This window comes from Camelus dromedarius, chromosome 1 (genome assembly GCF_036321535.1).
Source record: "Camelus dromedarius isolate mCamDro1 chromosome 1, mCamDro1.pat, whole genome shotgun sequence".
NCBI classification, from domain to species: domain Eukaryota; kingdom Metazoa; phylum Chordata; class Mammalia; order Artiodactyla; family Camelidae; genus Camelus; species Camelus dromedarius.
The window spans coordinates 90,736,270-90,753,735 of NC_087436.1; positions in this window are offsets into that span (position 1 = coordinate 90,736,270).

Genomic DNA, 17,466 nt, shown 5'->3' on the forward strand with positions numbered 1-17,466 from the left:
CTGTCTCTCCACCATCACTGCCACCCTGATTCAAACCACCTTCATCTCTTCACTAGCCCGTTCAGTTTACTGCTGGAGCCTCCAAACTGATCTCCCTGCTTCTGGGCTGCCCCACCTGCTTCCAGCCTCATCTCTGCAGCCAGATTGAACCATTCTTCTCCCTCAAACCATCTGATGGTTTAAGTCTCCACCTCACTCAGTGTATTAGTTTCCTTGGGCTTCTGTAACAAATTACCACATCCTGGGTGGCTTAATACAATGGGAAATTTCTCTGTCACAGTTTTAGAGGCTAGACGTCTGAAATTAAGGAATCAGCAGAGCCATCCTCTCTGAAGGCTCAAGGGAGAATTATTCCTTGTTTCTTCCTAGTTTCTTCCTAGTGGTTGGCAGCAATCATTAGTGTTCCTTGACTTGTAGCTGCATCACTGCTATCTCTGCCTCCATCCTCTCATGGCCTTCTCTACTGTGTGTCTCTGTCCAAATTTCCTCTTCTTATAAGGACATTAGTTATTGTAGTAATGCCCCCTTCCCTGCCACAATGTGTGATGACCTTAGCTTAAACTGATGATATCTGCAAAGATCCTATTTTCAAATAAGGTCATATACCCTGGGAGGTAGCATTTGAGCATATCTTTTTTTTTTTGTAGAAGGTCACAGTTCAATCCACAACATTCAAAGTAAATCCAAATCTTCACAATGCTACACGTGTCCCGGTTGTTTTTTTTTGTTGTTGTTGTTTTGTTTTTTGCTGTTCAAAGTGTGATCTACGGACCAGAAGCAACAGCATCCCGAGGGAGCCTGCACAAAATGGAAGGTCTCTGGACTTCCTAAGTCAGAGTCTTCGTTTATTGTGACACACAGGTGGCTCACATGCAAATTAACATTTGAGAAGCACTGCCCCTGAAAATGATCCACCTACTTTTCTGCTCTCTTTAAAAACTACTAACCCCCACATCTGTCCATAACCCTGTTTCAGTCATACTGACCTTTACATAGATCCTGAAACATCTGGAAAACCCCTCCCCCAGATGTTTGCATAGATGATTCCTTTACCTGCTTTGGATCTTCATGCAAATATCACCTCAAGGCAATTTTTCCTAGATCTTTTAATTTTAAGTGAAAAGTCCCTATCAACTCCATCCAACTTCCTTGCATTATTTTTTACCACAGAGCTTCCCATCATCTAAGCTGATAAGTATTTTACTTATTAACTTTGCTTATTGTTTTCTCGATCAACTGGACTATAAGCTCCTCAAGCACAACGCTTCGAGTCTGAATTTTGGGCTCCTGGAATGATACGGGACATTCAATAGAGGCCACACAATAAACACGTGTCAAGTCAGTCTATAGGTTCATTCATTTATTTGCCCACATATATTATGTAACTCTTGTTATTTGAAATCTACTGTATTATATGGTTCATGTAATGCTTTTTTAACAAGATATATAAGACCCATATAGGTCTATGATTTAGGAGGAAAAAATTATAACTTACCCAAACATTTGTGAACCAATTTGTTCTTGTATCACTACCTTTCACAGTAAACCACACCTTAGCCCTAGTATATACTGTGAGGATAGATGAAGCTTTCATGCACCCTTAATTTATGCTTTTTGAGCTTTTCAGCATGTTCCCTTGTTCTATGACACAGAGACATGGTCACCAAGTACATGCACACCATATTATACTTTCTTGCATTTTGTCCTTTTTCATTGTATTTTCTTTCCATTTTCTTCTTTTCAAAAGGAAGATCCCCAACTTCCTCAGTTGGTCCTAATATAACAGGCCTTCAGGAAACTTGCTTCTTTCTACAATCATGTTCTTTTAACTAGAATCTCACATATAAAGTGATCAAAGCACAGCAAAGAGGGAAGAATGCTGACACCTTCCCCCTCCACTCTCCACTTACTTGAAATAGGCTCAGCCTGTGTCAGGCTTTTGTCATTTTTGCTTTTTCATCTGGGAAAGAAAATGCAGTGTCCACCTTCAGGAAATGTACAACCAGGTATGACTTCAGGGAAGAGAATATCTTAGTTTTAATTTTGACTATTTTACCCTCAGACTATTTGGAAAGGCCCAAATGCTGAATGTTTGGACTGCAAGCAGTATAATTGGAAAAAAAATAATAGATGTACATTAGTTAACAATTGCTTACTGAAGAAATATTTAAATCAAGTATTATTCAATATATAATTAAGAAAAAGCAACTGAGGCTATAAACTTTAGGCCCCAGCAACTACTGATTAGATACAAGGAAAAAACTCAATGAGAATGAATTCTCTTTTGGTGATGTAGCAACTTGTGAGGTTATTGGTTTGAAAGGACCCAAAGTAGGAGCTAAACTATTTAAGAGCACTGAGACCTTTTCAAAGGATAGAGAACATCCTCCTATTCAGATGATGAGATACAGCCACCCACTTTGGCTCCCTGTTTTTGAACAAGCTTCCACCTGAGACCTTAAAAACCAATGACACAGAAAGAAGTAGGAAACTCAATGTTTAAGCATCAACTTTATGCTGTACAAAGTATTGGTCTGTATATAGCACTTATATATATTATACAGTTTAAGCATGGTAACCATACTATCCTATAGGAATTATAATATTATCCCAATGTTACAGATGAGGAAACCAAAGCCTAGACAAGTTGAATGATAATATGCTGAAATTTGTACAACAATGGGGAAAGCAGCAGTTCTTTTTGAATCTTTTTATTTATTCTTCTTTTAATACTTTTTATTTTAAAATAATTTCTCACTAGAAGTTACAAAAATAGTAAAGAGAATTATGATTTTATCCTCACCCAACGTCCCTCAATGATTATATCTTACCTACATAACCACAGTGCACTGTCAAAACCAGGAAGTTGACACTGGTGTAATACCATTAACTCAGGTTCAGATTCTATACAGATGTCAAAGGTTTCTACACTCAGTCTTGTGTGTGTATGTATTATGCATATATTTATATGAGGGGAAAATTTCTGTAACCATCATCACAATCAGGATACAGAACTGCTCTATTACTGCAAAGTCGATACCACATTTTTCTCATACTAATGCCTTAAATAATCAACCCTAATCTTTGGCAACCACTGATCTGTTCTCCATCACTCAAATTCTGTTATATAATTCAAGCCTTTTTGAAACCAAAGCCTGTCAGATTGTTAAATGAATGGTAATTTCTTTTAAGTATTATTTGCATTTTTCATAAATGGTATATACCACAGCACATATTCAAATACATGCAGAAGTGAACTAAAGATTGAACAGGGATTTATATTCACAAAAAAGAAAAATATTATACACTTTCATCACTACATCCATACTTATAGTTCTGTTCCAAAAACTAGTTATGGCTTTTTCTTTTATTTATATCTATTTGAATTATAATCATTACTAAATAAGACTATGTTTAAAACTTTATACATATGCCTGAATTTTACATTTTGCTTCATAAATTTAAATGGTGTTAAAAAAGGTATTTTTACATTTAAACACATCTAACTGAAGGAAAAGCTATAAAAAAAGTGATCTCATAAATGAAATATAATCTTGGAGACTTCTATTTTTCCATTTGAATAGTACCACCATTAGTTTTTAATAATTATGTAAATTCCATGTTAATAGCATGATTTCTCAAGAGGCAATAAACAGTAGAGAACAGGTCTAAGAAAATTTTTAATGATTCAAAGTGATTTTCTCATCCTCTTTTCTTGTCCAACTCCAGGTACTCCTTACCACTCCCACTCTGTGATCTACTTCTCTGTAACACAACATCCCAGCTGTCCACAGAGTCAGGGTATCCTCTACCAGCCCATTCCTCGAGATGTCAATAGACTTTGCCTTAGCTGGACTTTCTCAGGGCCTGCCTTCCTGTGAAATTTGCAAGTCCTATGGACTATTCTCATAGGTCCTTGAAGGGCAATGCATAATATATTTCCTGTTAATTATCTGATGTGGTCACTAAATTAATATTTTATCATATCAGATAAAATATCCTTAGATCTAATAGTACAAGGATTTCCAATTATGTTGCTTCTTTAAATTCTGGGGCTAGCTTGAGGACTGTGTCACAGCAATGAAAATCCTAGGGACAGAAAATGGTATTTGTTCACAATTTTGATTGGACTGTCACTAAGACCACACTGCCACTCATCATTGCAGAGTGTTTTTCAGATAACAAAATAAATGCATTATTAAAACGGAAACTTGCTATAACCCCATGTGACAGGCAGGGCTGATATTATTATTCATAGTTTACAGATGAAGCAGTTAGGTTCAGTAGTATTAAAAGATTTGTCTCAGGTCACTGATTTACTAAATGGCAGACTAAGATCAGAACCAAGTTTTATACTCATCTAGGACTAAAAAGGGCTGAACCAAATAAATTATAAAATTTTCTTACAGCCCCAGTAACCGCAATTGACCATCCAATGATTTCTATAATAACAATCTGATAAGACAAGGTGGTCGTGACAAAACCAACAGTCTATGGATTAGATTTGGCTAATACTTGAAGTTTTTTTTTGGCTCTTTTACTGCTTTGCTATTTTAAGTTGTGTTTCATCCTAAAAGAAGACACATTGATTCCTGTATTTTTTGTGTGTGTGATTTTCTTTCTTTTCTTTTTTTATTGGAGTATAGTCATTTTACAATGTTGTGTCAATTTCTGGTGTACAGCACAGTGATAATATATATACATATATATATATACATTTTTTTTTCTTTTTCATTATAGGTTACTGTAAGATATTGAATACAGTTTCCTGTGCTATACAGAAGAAATTTGTTGTTTATCTATTTTATATGCAGTAGTTAGTATATGCTAATTTTGAACTCCCAATTTATCCCTTCCCACTCCTTTTCCCCCACTGGTAACCATAAGTTTGTTTTCTATATCTTTGAGTCTACTTCCATTTTGTAAATAAGTTTGCATCTTTTTTTTTTAAGATTTTACATATGAGTGATAACATATGATATTTTTCTTTGTCTGACTTACTTCACTTAGAATAATGATCTACAGGTCCATCCATGTTGCTGCAAATGGCATTATTTTATTGATTTTTATGGCTAAGTAGTATTCCATTGTTTAAATATACCACAACCTCTTTATCCAATCATCTGTCAATGGACATTTAGGTTGTTTTCTAAATGTCTTGGCTACTGTAAGTAGTGCTGCTATGAACATTGGGGTGCATGTATCTTTTCAAATTAGAGTTCCCTCCAGATGTATGCCCAGGAGTGGGATTGCTGAATCATATGGTAAGTTGATTCATGTATTTTTTTTCCTTTATATGCTCATTAAATGAAATACAGCAACTTCTCCCATGGTATTAACTAAAGAAACACCATTTTTTTTTATTTGGTTGGTTGGCTTTTTGGGGGGGGTTATTAGGTTTGTTTGTTTATTTATTTATTTTAATGGAGGTACTGTGGGGATTGAACCCAGGACCTCGTGCTTTTGCACTCTAACACTGAGCTATACCCTGACCCTAAGAAACATCATTTAATAGCTATATGTGTTACTACAAAAACATCTTTTGAGTACTCACTTTTTGAAAAGTGATTTCTAGGCACTGAGATTACAAGAGTGAGTAAAACAGAGCAAAACAGAGTCCCTATTCTCAAGGGTTTTATCTTATAGTGGAAGGAGGTTATGTACAAACACAGAAATAATTTAAGAGAGTATTTGTGTAATACATCTGTCAGCAATAAGTACTAATAAAAGAAAGAAAGCCAAGTAAAAAGACAGAGTGGTAGGAGGTTGCCCATTTTAGATAGGGTGATTAGTGGAGGACTGAGGTGATGACATTTGAAGAAACCAGAACACCATCAGATTGAACATGTACATTTTTGGAAGAAGATCTTTCAGGCTGAAGTAACAGCAAATAAAATGATTTTTAAGATAGGAATTAATGTGATGTGTTTGAGGAACAGAAAGAAGGTCAATAAAGCAAGACCACACTGAAGGACTGGAAGAAAGATAGAAAATGAGGTAAGAGAAACCACCCAGTTTCTCACGGAGCACTCGCTTGTGCTACGTGGGTCTTAGGATTTTACTTTAATGATGGGAATCCATTAGAAGACTTGGAGGTAATTGTCTTGGGGGACTGGGAGTAGGGACAGGTGTACTGTGATATGATTTAGACATTTTAAAGTTTTAAAGGGTCTCCCTGTTATTTCAGGAGAGAACTGTATTAGTCTGCTAGGGCTGCCAAAACAGGACACCAGAGAGCAGGTAGCCTAAAACATAGAAATTTATCTTTTCACAGTCTGGAGGCTAGAAATCCAAGATGAAGGTGCATGAAGGGTTGGTTTCTTCTGAGGGCTCTCTCCTTCTCTTGCAATGGCCATTTTCTCTTTGTGTCTTCACACTGTCTTATCTCTATACTTGCCCTGTCCAAATATCCTCTTCTTATGAGGATCAGGTTGGATTAGAGCCCACCTAAGTACCTCATCTTAACATAATTAACACTTTAAAGAGCCTATCTTTAAATGCAGTCACATTCTGAGGTACTGGAGGTTAAGACTTCAATATATGAAAGTTTGGACAACACAATTCAGCCATAACAGGAATGAAAGGCAAGGATGTAAATAAGAGAGATCATTCAGAAGGTTATTGCATTAACTAGAGGAAAAATGGTGCTACTTAGACTACAGCAGAGGTCAAGAGAATCTATCATTATATAAGTTACATAAAGAAAGGAATTAAGAATGGAGTTCCCAAGATGGCAAAGTAGAAAGACCCTTAGCTCACCTTCTCTCATGGGCACACAAAAATTACAACTATTTCCAGAACAACTATTGATGAAAAAGACTGGAAACCACAAGAAAAAATAAAACCTTCTACAACCAAATATATAAAGAAGAAACCACAATGAGATGAGTAGGAGGAGGAGAGTCATGGAATAGTCAAGAGTCATGAACCAAGGTGGGCAACCCACAAATGGGAAAATAATTACAACTGCAGAGATTCTCCCCAAGGAGCAAGGGGGCTAAGCCTCACTTCAGTCTCCCCAGCCCAAGGGTCCTTCCCTGGGAAGACAAGCCCCCAGAATGGTTTTGAAGGCCAGTGGGACTTACTTTTAAGAGATCCAGAGGGCTGTGGGAAATAGAGACTCCACTCTTAAGAGGTCACACAGAAAATCTCACATGCCCCAGGACTCAGGGCAGACGCAGTAGTCTCAAAGCAGCCTGGGTCAGACCTAACTTCTGATCTTGGAGAGTCTCCCAGAGAGCCAGGAGGCAACTGGAGCTCACTCTCAGGACACAGACACTGGGGACAGCCATTTTGGGGAGCCCCTTCTACCACATGGACACGGGTGCTGGGAAGCACCATTTTGGAATCCTCCTGCTAGTTTATCAGCCTCAGGACCCAGCCTGCCCTTGGCTACCAGCCAGTATGGGGATGACTCAGGCCAAGCAACTAACTGGGCAAGGACCCAGCCCCACCCACCAGTAGACAGGCCACCCTGAAGACTCCTGGAATCCACAGCCACCTCTGGACCTTGCCCTGCCCACCAGAGGGCCTAGTGCAGGCCCCACACAAGCGCACAGGCACTAGACCCAGTCCACCCTGGGCCCTGGAGCCAGTTCCACCCACTAATTGGCAAGTACCAGCCCCCAGAATCTCCTAACTCCAGCCTCACCCACCAGTGAGCCTGCTCTAGCCTTGGGACAAGCCACATCCACCAACCACCCACAGCAGTCAGCTCCCCACAACAGAAGAACCCACACTGCTCACATAGCGGGTGCTCTAGAGTATATGGCTCTCGTGACCCGAGGGGCATGCCCTGCAGGGGCACATAGGACGTCTCCTACAAAAGTCCACTTTTCCAAGGTCGGGAAGTGTAACCAACATACCAGATGCATAGATATAAAAACAGAAAGTTAGGTAAAATAAGGCAACAGAGGAACATGTTCCAAAGAAAGAAACAAGATAAAAACCCCAGAAGAAGAACAAAGTGAAGCAGAGACAGGCAATCTACCTAAGAAAGAGTTCAAGGTGATGACTACAAGGACGATCAGAGAACTCAGAAGAAGTCATGAACAGAGAGAGAAGTTAGAATTTTTTAACAAAACTCTGGAAAATATAAAGAACGAAACAGAGATCAATAACTGAAATGAAAAACACACTAGAAAGGAAAAATAGGAGAAAAAATGATACAAAGGAGCAAATCAGTGAGCTGGAAGACAGACAGTGGAAATCACTGAAACTGAATAGAAAAATGAAAGAAAGAAAAGGAAAGGAAGAAATGAGGACAGTTAGAGACCTTCAGGACAATACTCAGTGCACTAATACTCACATTATAGGGCTCACAGAGGAGAAGAAAGGGACAGAGAAAATATTTGAAGACGTAATAGCTGAAGACATCCCTAACCTGGGAAAAGAAACAGATACCAAATCCATGAAGCACAGAGAGTCCCAAAGGGGATCAACCCAAAGAGGACCACACTGTAGTTAAAATGCTAAAACTAAAGATAAATAGAGAATTTAAAAGCAGCAAGGGGAAAACACCAAGTTCCATAGACAGGAACTCCCGCAAGCTAAAAGCTCTCTTTTCAGCAGAACCTCTGCAGGCCACAAGGGAGTCTGTGTGCACATAAATGACATTTTACCATTTGCAACACTGTGGGTATTATGCTTAGTGAAAGAAGTCAGACAGAGAAAGAAAAATATTATATGTTATCACTTATATAAGGGAATCTGAAAAATAAAACAAATTACTGAATGTAACAAAAAAGAAATGGACTCTTAGATAGAGAACAAACTAGTGCTAAATAGGGGAGAGAGGAAAGGTAGGAGGGAAAAGATAGGGGGAGGCGATTAAGAGATACAAGCTACTATGCTAACTTACAAGTACATATTGGACAGCATAAGGAATATAGCTAGTATTTTACAATGACTAGTAATGAAGTATAATCTATAGAAATTTTGAATAACCCTTTTGTACACCAGAAACTAATATTGTAAATCATCTACTTCTCAATTTAAAAAAATTACACAGCAAATGAAAAAAAAAAAAAAAAAAAAAGAAATTAAGGTGCTCACCAAGATTATCTCCTGAAATCCCCCTAACGTTTTAGATCTACTACTGTTTCCCTGTTGTCGACTGTAATTCATGCTGAAGGTCACACAGCTAGAAATTTAGGAGCTAGAATTCAAATGTAGATGTGTCTGATTCCAGAGATTATATTCTATCCTCTCTAGCATGTTTCCTGAAGGTTGAGTTCTATCCTTTTAGAGGTGTTTAATAGTATGGGGGTAGAAATTATCTTAATAGAGAAGTCTTTTAGCCTGGAACTAAAGGAGTGGGAGATTATGTATGTTTTCCTAAAGAGATAGTGTATACCTACCTTGTCTTCATATAGAACATACATCACTTGTAACCAGCCTTGAATGGTGACTTTCTGTCCAACAGCTATTTAAATAAATTGAATTCCGTAATAAATTCTGTGTGGAGTCAGGAGAAATGGCTATCTTCGCTTTGAAGGAATTTCCCACCACGTTGAGAATTAAAGTTGAGACGGACATAAAAATTGGGTATTTGCTAGGTTCCAAATGAGTTAGCTGACAAACAGTGCTAGAGGAGGTCAAAAGGAGAAAATCACTCCAAGCTTTGGAAGAGTAAAAACATGTTAGGCTTAACTTTCAAGAATCCATAGGAACCTAATCAGTAAATAAATAAATTCAAGGTTACAAAACTAGACAATCCTATATTCTTTTCATTCCTAGTAGGCAAACATCTTCTCCTTTGCAGCCCTTTGTAAGATCCTGTCTTTCGCCCTCCTAGTGGTCCTCATTAGAACTTTTTTGGTTTGTTTAATACCTTCATCATTATAACTGGTAAGCATCTTGAAAACAGGGACAGATCTTATTTTTTCTAATTCCCTTTTTACTCCCCCAGCACATAGAACATATAGTGGGCAAGAAGTCAGTAGGTTAGGCTCGAAGATATAAAAAGTGGCAAGATTAGCAATCAGATATTTGTGTAAAATGAATTATCTGGAGGTAATTTTTTTCCAGTCATAACCTTATGAAAATACGGGATGGTTCATACTATGCCATAAAATTTGTTTTGCTTTATGGCTTAATCAAAAATCATGAATGACCTCCCATATTATTAAATACATACAAATAACATCATTATAATGGCTCTATAAATAATTTATTGTGTGATTGTATCAATTCATTCAATGAATGCCCTATTGCTGAACACTTAGCTTCTGACTGCTTTCCTTTTACAAAAGAAGCGACATTACACATTTTTGTATGCATTTCAAGGTGTGTAATCACTGGATCAAATGATGTGAATAAATTCAAGGTTGTTGGTAAATACTGTCAGAATTCTCTCCAGAGAAGATACAATAAAAACATCTTTATATTTCAGGAAAAGAGTACAACTGCCATATTCTTCTGAGGCTTTCCATACTTTCTGGTTTGCAGGATTTTTTTGTTGTTTGGTTCATTTTTGGGTTTGGTTTTGTTTGTAAGTAGGTTGCAGTATTATTTAGTATTCAGTGGTCATGGATATTTGAGGACTAATGTCTCTCTTTGAGGGTATTCCTACAACACATACAAATACCAGCGCATTCTTCCTCTAAAGGAAAATATAAAGCAGAGAGAAATTAAATGCTGCTCAAATTCTGAAACCATAAAAATATAACAATGGAGAAAACAAACAGCAAGTTTTTAAGCAGCGCAATGACTTTAGCAGCTGGTGGATCTTGTCATGCTTATTTTTGCACAGAATGAAAAAGACACAGCAGGCTCCTTTGGAACATCAAACTGAGAAAATTGACTACAGCTTTAACAGCGTTAAAAGAATTTTTTGGCAGAATGAATAAGTATGCATAATTGTGAAAATACCCCAATCTGTAGGAAAAATAGATACATAAAGAGGCTAAACAGGAGTGCTTCTGCCTGTGCTTTTCACAGCAATCTTCCACCTGTCTCTGACCGCACAATTTAGGGAACCAAGGGTTGGAGCTATAAAAGAATAGGAGGTTGGTGAGTTTGGGATGGAGGCAGTGAAGGGCGGTGTAAATTGCAGAGAATTTAGAGCCTGAAGACTTGAGTGGCATGCAACCGTAGGGGGGAAGCTATGAAGCAGGAAGCTGGCCTTCAATTCCAACTCAGCTACTTACTAATATTGTGATCCTGGGCTACTAATGTATCCTCTCTCTGGCTCAGTTTCCACATTTTAAAGTGGACATTGCATTACTGCCTAGCTTTTTCAGTGCCTGGTTCATATTATCTTTTCATTAAATACTAGTCATTATTTTATAATATAACTAAATGTGTGAACTGAGCCAAGGCAGTCTGTCTCAACTTCAACTATAACATGAATTAAACAAAGTGATGTGATGTCACATCTAGATTTGAAGGGCTGTGCTTCTACGAGGACAATAACACACGGAATGTCACGATCAGAGTCGGTTTGCTAATGCCTTGAAGCCAATGAAGTGAACATACACGGAGGACTGAAACAAAATGGGGCGGGGGTGGGGTGGAGGAGAGAAAAGTAAAAAACAAAGATGCCTTTATAAATAGTTTTCTTAATATCTGCACTTATCATTTCATACTATAACTACATAAAAATTATGATACATTGCATAGGAAGTAAAGCTATTACAAAATAATCATTTGTTCATTTCAAGAATAGTGTTTTTTGGAACCTCCTTTCTCCCAGTATAAGGAGTCCATCCAGATGCTTTCTGCTCCCACACATTTACCTGTCTTCATGATTCTTTTCTTCTCTAAGTTTAGAATATTATAATTACATACAGTAATTTTGCCCACTTGAAATACAAGACTTACTTTTCACTTGAAATTAAGAAATAGCTCTGTGCTGCTGGCTTTTAGCCAGATTGTAATTTCAGCCCCAAGTAAGGGCTTATTAACCTTGAATTTTAGTTTCAGGGAATCTCTAAAATGGACAATATTTTCTATTTGTACATGTAGGCATTTTCTTGAAAGAATACTCAAAATTCAAAATATTTTCAAAGGCAAATTTATTGCCACAAATCTTAATAATCATGAAACTGAATTATCTCCACAAACATGACCATCATTACTTACTAGATCATGAGACTGTCCAGTGCCTATTAGAGGCAACACTCCAAATAAATATTATCAAATCAATGAACACATTGAATAAATGAGTAGCATTACTTGACCATGAGACCTTTCCTGACCATCCTATATAAAATAAATCCCCAGTTCTCCCTACCTCCCTTACTCTTTTATTTATGATACATCATATATATATTTATTGATGATCTTTCTCTTAGCACTAGAATGTAAGCTCCCCAAGGAGAGACATTTGTGTTTTGTTTTGCTTTTTCACTGCTGAATCCCCAGTGCACGTAGTAAACACTCAAATATCTGTTACATGGATATTTGATCAAACAATTCACTTTGCCCTGATTTCTTCTCCAAATTATTTGTGTCACTTTGAAGTTCAACTCTCTCTTTTACACATCATTTTCCTTTTAACCTCTGCTTTTAATATTTATCAGCCACAAATTTAATGAGCATACCCTGTCCAGGTCAATAATGAAAATCTCTTAGAAGAACTGGGGTAGAGAATCTATCATGCAATGTCTAGGTTGATCTTGTTACATTCAGTGGGTTATTTGATAACTGAAACCTATAGTCTCTTTTGTTTAAGCAGATTTAATTCAAATTTTTTGCTAACTCATTCTATAATGCAGATTCTGAACTCTAAGGTGCTGGAATTAGAAAGCACATGATATGTGGGGGCTAAAGGCAGGTGGAAGGAATGGTTCATTTCACTATTTAAATTGAAGGAATCATTATGCTTGGTGCTTCCTCATTCTGTAGGTTTATTCTCTATTTTAATGCTAACAATAGCCTTGTAAAGCAGATAGTGTGCCCTTATTCTTTAGACAGGCAGAAGTTTTGCATTTGAATTCTTGCTCTGCCAGTAACTGATTGTAATCTTTGACAATCACTTTAAGCTTCTGTTTCTTTATGAATAAAAAGGGGGAACATAACACCCAATGCCTATCAAAAAAGCCATGATGTAAATTCAATGGGACTATCTGTGTAAAATTATGAGTTCCAGATATTAATTATTATTTTCTATCATACTATACACATTTGGACTCGAAAAACATCAACATTTCTTTACTAAACTCGACTACAATAAATAAAACCCCTCAACTTAACATTTCAAAAATTTAATCTGTTGATATTTAGATCATATTTTTGCCTTCTCCATTCAAAATAAAAGGTATAAAAAGTTATACATTGTGATTACCGAATGAAATTCATTACTGGAATAGGTACTACTAATGAATTTAGAGCAGGCTATAATACTCAATTTACTTTAAGCCATTCACTCAAAATGTTAGGCACTTCATCAAGTATGTATTGAGTGCTTCTCTACAATGACACTATTAGGGTATTTTACATGCTTTGTAGTTTATCTCTTAAAATAACCTTACGAAATATATTTTAATATCCTAATTTTAGGAGTGAGAACACCAAAACCAAGTAAATCAACTCAGAGTATAATTACTGGTAGAGATGAGATTCAAACCAGTATCTTCCAGAAATCAAAGCCCATCTGTAGCTTGAGGCTCTTCTTTTCTCTAGTTTTTCCTTCTGCTTGCTATCTGGGGCTCTTGTTTTTTGAATTCAAGCACCTTCCATTCTGACAATGTAGAATTGAGTCTGGCTCCATTCCTAAGTTCTCCCCTTCACTCTAGATCCAAAACCAAAAGTTCTCAACAGCCTGGCCATGGACCATTCCTAAAACTGATTTTCCTACGTTGAACGAAATTTTCCACAACGTACTGAGCTAGTAGGCTTAGATTCAGTGATTCATGAATCAAGCACCATCTGGTCTGGCAGATAGAGAGGCGCTCCAAAGAAACGTACAAGGCAAGAGATTTTTACAGACCAAACTGAGCAGAAGCAAGTAAATTATACTGGGCATTTGCCGATTGGTTAAAGCTGGGTTACTTTCCTCATGCGGAGCAAGGGGAAGTCTGGGAGCTGGGTTAGTCAACTTGTGCTGGACAGGCCACCACTGGCTGGTTGACTCAGGCATTCCTTTCTAGGGGAGCTAAGCGTAGAAGCTTAGGTTTGGTTTGCTGTCATGGGGCTTAGCATGAGCAACTGTATCTTGGGCCTGTTCTGGTTACTTTAACACCTATGATACAGCTTTTCCTCTGCATGACAATGACCCCCTTCAGATATATGTCTCTTTACTACTCTGGTATAGCATTAGATAGACCTTCCACAAATGGACGCCACATTCATTAGCCAGGGCTGTCATAGCAAAATACCATAAACTTGGGGCTTAAACAGAAACTTATTTTCTCACACTCCTTGATGCCTGGAAGTCTGAAATCAGGGAGCCAACACGGTCAGAGCTCTTTACTTGGCTTGTAGATGGTCTGCCATCTTCTTGTTGTGTCCACACATGGCAGAAAGGGCACTGTTGTCTCTTTTTATGAGGACACTAATCCTATGGGATCACAGCCCCACCCTTATGATTTCATTTAACCTTAATTACGTCCATAAAGGCCCCATCTCTAAATACAGTCACACTGGTGGTCAGGGCTTCGACATGTGAGTTTTGGAGGGTCACAGTTCAGTTTACAACAAATACTTAAAACATTCACTGTTTATTACAATTTGTTTTCAGTTTTTCACTACCCTTTCATTTCAAACCAAACTCTCACATGCAAGGAACTCTACTGATTCTTAATGAAAGACAAATAGAACTATTGACATTGATAAGGGTAGCACTATCTGTTATAAAGGATGAGCCTCTGTGGTAGCCAGTCTTTAAAATCTTAGGTAACCCACCATGATCTCTGCATTCTGTTACTTACATTGTTAACCAGTCCCCACCCACAGTGCATCAGGGTTTGCCTTCCATATCATACGGCAGAGTGATGGTAATGCCAGTCCCCAGATCAGGTTATAAAAGACTGTGGCTTCCATGTTTTCATCTTAAGTTCTCTCCCTCCCTCGCTTGGTCCCTCCCTCTGCCCTTCAAATTCCATTGGTTAGAAGTAAGTCACAAAGGCTCACCTACAGAAAGCAAACTAAGAAATTGAGACTATCTGTGTATCTAGTAAGAAGAAAAAAGGCTTTGGTGGTCAATTACAGGTCTCCTCCAAATCTGTGGCTCTAAAATTGGTCTCTCCATTGAACTCCAGACCTGAATGTCAAACTGCCTGCTTGTTGGGTCTTTCTACTTACAGCACAGTTTCTCAACCTTGACATGATTGACCTTTGGGTCAGATAATTCTTTGTTGAGGGGATACTCTGTACATTAAATGATTTTTAGCAGCATTCCTATCCCTCTACTCACTAGAAACTACTCTTTACAACAATAAACTCATTATCTCTTAGAACATACTCACTTTTCTTCTGATTTCCATAATCCAGGAGATGGCAGAAAATTAACCTGGTACCTCAACACCAAATTGATTTTTATGCTCGATTCCATTGTCTCCCTCAATCCCAGCATGAAAATAATCATGAAATTCTTCCAGCTCTACTTCTTTAACATTCCTCAAATTATTTTTATTCTCTTTGTTGTCAATGCCAACATTTTAGTCTGTATCTCCTCTTATTAAAGGCCTTTGATCTAGTCTTACAACCTTCTTTCTTCTCTTCCTCTACCCTCAATAATCTATTATCAAAGAGAACTTCTTTAAAATGAAAATCTTGAGTGGCTTTACAAATCAACGATATAAGACTTCAGCAATTTTAATTTTATTTTCTGCTTAAACTCCCACCAAAAAAGAAAATAGAAGAAAAAATATTTAATAAGATAGTGAATTAAATAAAATCACAAATCATGTATTATAAAGAATAACTAACAAGGACAGTAAAGTTCATAAAATTTTAAATTACAAAGTCTACAATGCTTATGTCCTTCTACATAAAGTTTTCAAGAGAAAGATTTTTCTAAACTAAGAGAGGCTACCCAGGAAGGCACTGCCTAAATTTATTTCACTTGGAAAATGGAATTAATGAGAGATGTTAACAGGCTAATGACAAAATTTTTTAAAAGAGACATAAAATATTAGATGTAAAAACCATACTTCTTTCTGGGTGGGCCATAGGAGAAGCTGGAGACATCTCTGTAGTTACTTAGTTTTGTATCACAGAAGGTCCCAAGAACACTGTCATTATACACCATGTGGATCATCACTATCTTCTCCCTTTCCACAAGGTTACAAAAAGGACCTCATGAATAAAAAGAAGGGGCTGTCTCTAGAAATCTTTCTCTTTGGGGTTCCTGGACCCAATTCCTTTGTGTGTGTGTGTGTGTGTGTGTGTGTGTGTGTGTGTGTGTGTGTGTGAAGGAAGATCCCCAACACCAACAACAAACAATACTCTGGGCACCAGCTGGGTGTCCCGTAATTCAACTCATTTCTAACACTATCTACCCAAAATAGCATCAGATCCCATAGTTTAAGGGTTCAGTCCTACAGATCTCCCCTCCAAACCCCACATCAGATGCTTATCAAAAGCCATCACTGTTACTTGTTCTTCTGACTGACTGGCTACAATTTGGAGGTTCCAATTACCACCTTCTTGGACTTCAGATACTTGTTGCAAGTCCAGGTTGTTAACTGTAATTCTGACCAACTGGCTATAAATCAGAGATGCCCACATTCCCTTCTTTGGTTAGATTAATTTCCTGGAATGGCTTACAGAACTCAGAAACATTTTATTTACTAGAGCCTTGGTTTATTGCAAAAAGATGAAGGTCAGAAACAGCCAGATGGAAGAGATGCAAAAGGCACGTTATGGGGAAAGGGCAGAAAGCTTCCATGCCTTCTCCAGGTGCACCACACTCCCAGCCCCTCCATGTGTTCGCCAAACTGGAAGTACTCTGAACTCCATCCTTTTGGGTTTTCATGGAGACTTCATTACATAGGCTTGAGTAAGTCATTGCCCAATGGTGACTGGTTCAACCTCCAGCCCCTCTCTCCTCCCTGGAGAACAGAAGGTGGGACTGAAAGTTCCAACCCTATAAGCACATGGTTTGTTCCCTGGCAGCAAACCCCATCCTTAAGAGAAGTCTAAAAGTCACCTCATTAACATAAGAAAAGGCACCTTTGTTGCTCTCATCACTTATGAAATTCCAAGAGTTTAAACATTTGGTACCAGAAACGGTGACAAAGACCAAATACACATTTCTTATTATAAGTCACAATATTACACTCCCTGTCCAGGGTTGAATACAATGGCCTGGCAAACAAATTGCACTGAATCTGGAAGTTGGCAATTATATCTATGTTTACCAGCTAGTAATTCATGCTAGAAAAGAGGAAAAATTATAAGTCATGAGAAGCTCTGCACCTGCCAATTTTTGTCATCTGAAAAGAAGTATCAGGGGAGGGGGAAAAAAGGGAAAAACAAAGGAAACCCACAAAAACATGCAAGGCTTCATTCTGAGCCAAT